The sequence below is a fragment of the Nannospalax galili genome, unplaced genomic scaffold (genome assembly GCF_000622305.1).
Source record: "Nannospalax galili isolate Female #2095 unplaced genomic scaffold, S.galili_v1.0 scaffold1585, whole genome shotgun sequence".
NCBI classification, from domain to species: domain Eukaryota; kingdom Metazoa; phylum Chordata; class Mammalia; order Rodentia; family Spalacidae; genus Nannospalax; species Nannospalax galili.
In genome coordinates this window covers 233,811-239,712 of record NW_008353737.1, presented here as the reverse complement: position 1 = coordinate 239,712, position 5,902 = coordinate 233,811, and the positions used below count along the sequence as shown (strand labels likewise).

Here is a 5,902-nt window from a genome sequence, read left to right as displayed (position 1 = left end):
TGGTCTTACCATGTTCCCCACCATCCTGAAGCAGCTGGCTTGATAGAACGATGGAATAGCCTCTTAGAGACACAGTTACAATACCAATTAGGTGCCAGTAGCCTGGAGGTCTGGAGCAGGGTCCTCCAGAAGGCAGTGTATGCTTTGAATCAGTGTCCAATATATGGTACAGTTTCTCCTATAGCCAGGATTCTTGGGTCCAGGAATCAAGGGGTGGAAGTGGGAATGATTCCACTCACTATCACCCCTGGTGACCCACTAGGAAATTTTTTTGCTTCTTGTACCCGTGACTTTGCACTTGGCTGGCTTAGAAGTTTTGGTTCCAGAGGGGGGAACCCTACTAGGAGACACAACAAACATTTCATTGAACTGGAAGGTAAGACTTCCCCCTGGCCACTTTGGGCTTCTGATGCTCTTAACTCAGCAGGCTAAGAAAGGAATAACAGTATTAGGAGGGGTGATTGACCCAGACTACCAGGGGGAAATTGGACTTGTTCTCCACAATGGATGTAATGAAGATTATATCTGGAAGGCAGGAGATTCCTTGGGGTGACTTTTGGTGTTACCATGTCCTGTGATTAAGGTCAATGGGAAACTGCAACAACCCAATCCAGACAGGACAACAAATGGCCCAGACCCTTCAGGGATGAAAGTATGGGTCACTCCTCCAGGGAACGAGCCAAGACCTGCAGAGGTGCTTGCTGATGGTGGAGGAAATACAGAATGGGTTGTAGAGGAAGGTAGTTACAAATACCAACTTAGGCCACGTGACCAGTTGCAGAAACGTGGATTGTAACTGACATGAGTATTTTTGTCCTATTTGGTTAAGAATAGGCTTGCACATGTACACACATATGTTAAGCAGATACTTGAGTTATTCTTTTTTGAATATGTAATCGAGATGTGTTAAGTGGTTAAGTGTTGTGAACCTATATGATTATATTGGGTTAGGAGACACTAAAGGACTAAGTACTCCTCGAAGACCTTATCACCTACTCTTATATAATGCATTGAACATTGTATGATGGGATAGTTATATCATGTTAGATGAAATTATGACCTCAACATTGTTTTCATTTGAAAATTAAGCATGACATAGAGAGATGCTATTGGGTGTCAAGTTGACAAGCGGTGGATTTGTGATGGCTAATCCTAGGCATCAACTTAACTGGATATGGGATTAACTGAAATGAGAGAGATCTTCTTAATTGGATCATCTGAAGCTGGAAGACATGCCCTAAATGTGGGTGTTACCTTCTGATGGCAGCCCGTATAAAGGACCATGGCAGAGGAGAACGCCTGACTTCTTGCTGCTTGCCTTCTCTCTTGCTGCTGTAGACTGAAGACTAGCTGATCTTTTGGAATTCGTCAGACCTTCAGCATGAGATTGGGGCTACTGAGACATCCAGCCTTGTAGACTGAGCATCTCTCTCACTGATGAGTTCATTTTGCTGCTGTATACTGAAGGCTAGCCAATCTTTTGGAATTCATCAGACTTTCAGCACCTGATTGGGACTACTGAGACGTCCAGCCTCGTGGACTACGGATTCTCATCCTCTCCAGTGAGGTGCAGCCATTGTTGGACTACTCGAACTCTATTCTGTGAGCTAATGTGATAAATCCATATGTATGTATGTATGTATGTATGTATGTATTCATTCTACCAGTTCTGTTTCTTTGGAGAACCCTAATACACCTAGCAATATGGCAAAAGTAAGATGTCTTATATAAATAGAAAGAAATGCCTCCAGAAATTGTGTTTGAAGTATCTGTGCACAGATGGCAAATTAGAAATATCCATGTGGAGCATGTACATTTATGCTATGGATAAACAGATGTATGCAAATCATCCTATGTTTAGGGCTATTCTCTGCAGTCCTGCTTCAAGTGCCAACTGTAAACAGCCTAAAAATCCTTAGGATCAGGTACAGATGGGTCCATCTACACATGAGAGTAACAGACTTCTGTGTATTAACATGAAACTATTCTGAAGTGAGGAGGGAGTTGGCCCACACGCAGTCTCAAAAGGAGCTCAGGTCTTATATTAACCTTCCATAGCTGTGACAAGGTACCAGAGGAAATCAGCTTATGAGGAAAGGTATGTTTTGGCCCCATCACTTTGGGCCTGTGGTGGCATGGTACATCATAGCAGAAGCACACAGCACAAGAGGCCTGGAATCAAATAGAAAGAAGGAACTGGCATCCCAGAATGCCCTTCAGGGGCATACCACCAGTAATCTAACTTCTTTCTATTCTTAAAGCTCTATCCTTAAAGCTTTTAAGTTGTGGGCCTTTGCAGGATGTTCCAGATCCAAGCTATAGCGGGAGACAGCACCCTTAGCATAGGAGAATCTAGGGAAAATACCCCTTCGTCACAGGGAGACAGCAAGAAAACTTGCCAACGATGTCCTTGACTCAGGATAGAAGGGACGAGAAGGCTCCTCTGAGAAGTCATAACTCAGCACCTCATTTTATAGTTAATGTGGCATTGATACCCAGAACAAGAGAAAAGCAACACACATGCAGGATCCTCTGTAGAATACCAACAAACTAAATTCAGCAGTGGATACAAAAACACAACACAGCCCAGTTGGGTTTATCTCAGACCAGATTGGCTGAATATTAGAAAACCTACTAGTGTAATTGACCATATGAATCAATTAAACAGGGAGAACAGTACCTCAATGGAGTCAGAAAAATCACTGAGTAGTAATTAAGAAAAAAAATTAGCAAAATATAGAAGGAAAAAAAGCTAGAAATCCTTAGGTGGGAAAGTATCACATGTCTTACTCTTGGGAGGTAAAGGCAGGAGGATTAGGAGTTCAAGGTCATCCTGGACTACACAGAGAGTTCAAGGCCAGCCTACCTTACATGAAACCCAGTCTCAAAAACAAACAAAAAGGGGCTGGAGAGATGGCTCAGTGGTTAAGAACACTTTTTGTTCTTTCAGGGACCCAGGTTCGATTACCAGAATCCACATGGCAACTAACAACAGTCCATAACTCCAGTTCCAGGGGATTCAATGCCTTCTTCTGACCTCTGTATGGGAGTACACAACATGGGTGCACTTACCTACATGCAGGCAATACACTCATATACATAAATAAAAATAATATATAAATAAAAATGAAACAAATAAAGCAACAAAAATCCCACTAGGAACCAGGTACAAGATATCTCCCAATACTATGGTGTATTAGTCAGGATTCTCCAAAGAAACAGAACTGGTAGAATGAATATATATGTATAGAGATTTATCAGCTTAGCTCACAGGATAGAGTCCGAGTAGTCCAACAATGGCTGCACCACACTGGAGAGGCTGAGAATCTGTAGTCGCTCAGTCCACGAGTCCCAGTAGTCAAGGTCATCCTGGACTACACAGAGAGTCCCAGTAGTCCCAATTTAGCGCTGAAGGTCTGACAAATTCCAAAAGATCAGCTAGTCTTCAGTCTACAGCAGCAAGAAGAACTCACCAGCGAGAGAGAAGGCAAGCAGCAAGAAGCCTGGCATTCTCCTCTACCTTGGTCTTTTATACCGGCTGCCATCAGAAGGTAACACCCACATTTAGGGCATGTCTTCCAGCTTCAGATGATCCAATCAAGAAGATCTCTCTCATTTCAGTTAATCTCAGATCCAATCAAGTTGACACCCAGGATTAGCCATCACATACGGCAAATATCATACTTACTGGTGAAATACTGAAAGTATTTTTAATATATATTTTAATTGAGTTTTTATGTATTTCATATAATAGAATTTAATCACATTTAGACCGTCCCCCCATCTGTGCCCACATATATTATATTCCTCCCCACACCAGATTTCATGCATTCTATCATATATATTAAGTTCTGTCTGGTCAAGCATTTGTACCCAGATGTCCTTTGGTGCAAATTCATCCACTGGAGTCTCCTTAACCTGTCTAGAAATCTTAAAGAAGATCTACTCTCCCTCACCTAGCAGTTATCAGTTGCAAAATACTGAAAGTTTTTTAAAAGTTTATTTATGTATTTATGTATGTATGTATGTATTTATTTATTTATTTTCTGTGTATAAGTGTTATGTCTGCATGTGTGCAAGTGCGCATGTGTCATGCAGTGCCGGTGGAAGACAGAAGGCATCAGATCTCCTGGAACTGGAGTTACCGACAGTTGTTAGCCTCCATGTGGGTGTTGGGATTTGAACCTGGGTCCTCTGCAAGAACAGCCAGTGCTCTTAACTGCTGAGTCGTCTCTCCAGCCCTGAAAGTTTTGAAGATAGAACACAAAATGCTACCTCTCTTGACTCATTATTGTTCCGGGTCTTCACTAGCACAGGTAAGAACAGAGCAATGTGAAGACTGAAGGGGCCAAACTGACAGTGCATCAATTGATCGAATAGAAAACTCAACAATCCATAGCCAAATTGATAGAATCAACAAGAGATTTGATCAAGACAGATGGACATAAAAATCATACAAATGCTAATTCTGTGTCTTTATGCCAGTAACAGAAAAAGAGGGCCACGTTATCCGCGAGGCAGATAAGTGCCTGCCCCTTGCACGTGGAGCGTGCTGCCCCTTGCACGTGGAGCGGCCAAGGCTGTGGCCTCCCTGCAGTTCCCTGGAAGCCCGTGGCCGGCCGGCGCGGGTGCGGCAGCAGAGGCCCCAGCGAGTCCTTCTGCCCCTGGGCCTGAGCCCGGCCGGCTGCACGAGTCCGCTGCCGGAGTTTGGGAATTTTCTTCACCAGGATCTGGAGACTGTTCAATCATCAGGAGCACAAAGTTATCATTGTTGGGTTGGATAACAGGGAAAACTACCATTCTTTACCAGTTTTCATTGAAGGAAGTTGTACATACATCCCCTACAATAGGAAGTAATGTGGAGGAGATAGTGATTAATAATATACACACTTCCTAATATGGGATATCGGTGGCCAAGAATCTCTGCTCTTCCTGGAACACTTAGCTATACTAACACAGAGTTTGTAATTGTTCTGGACAGTAAGGACAGAGAAAGGATTTCTGTAACTAGAGAAGAACTCTACAAAATGTTAGCTCATGAGGACCTAAGGAAAGTTGGATTGTGATTTTGCTAATAAGATGTTAAAGAATGTGTGACTGTAGCAGAAATCTCCCAGTTTTTGAAGCTAACTTCTATTAAAGGTCACCAATGGCATATCCAGGCATGCTGTGCTCTCACTGGCAAAGGATTATGTCTAGGACTTGAATGGATGATGTCAGGACTGAAGATTAGATGATCTCTACTGACTGTATAAACAGTGTTGGACTTTACCTGAAAGCTGCAAAAATGAATGGTTTATATTTATTTATAATAAACTGATTTAAGCATTTTCTATAAGAAGAAAAATTAAGACCACTTGTTTCAAAACAAAGATGAAGTCTCACCATTCGATTTGCTTTCTCATTAGTTCCTTCCCAAGTACATTAAAGCTGTGGTTGACAGTTTTTCATAATGAATCCTCTCAGGACATTGTATAGCCTGTGGTAAGTACAAAGGGAGAGGAAGACATTTTGAATAGACAGCTTCATTATCAGCATGACCACCCCACCCCAAAGTGAATGTTTTCTTTTTGTCCCATTTAGGACAATACAAATCAGCACAGATATTGTTTCCAGTTTTTAAAAATGTAATATTATGGAGTTTTGTTTAAAGTTGTATATGTCTTGTATATATACCTCAAGTTCAGGTTAATGGCTTTGATTTATGTTCTAAAGAAAAGCAAATAACATAAAATAATAACCTTAGTTATTTCCAGAATGTCATTAAGACCAACATTGGTGTTGTCATTTTGTACTTTTCCCTTATAGTCTCTGTATTGTGCTAACAAGCCAAATCACTGAGCTGCTGTTAAAAAAATGAGGTAGGAAAAACTTCATGTGGTAGACCTATTTTTGCCCTTCA

At 41.7% G+C, this 5,902-nt stretch overlaps 1 pseudogene; it reads left to right on the top strand.

Moving 5' to 3' along the window:
- Window positions 1–2,088: 2,088 nt before the first annotated feature.
- Window positions 2,089–5,237, top strand: LOC103748291 (annotated as a pseudogene).
- Window positions 5,238–5,902: the final 665 nt, after the last annotated feature.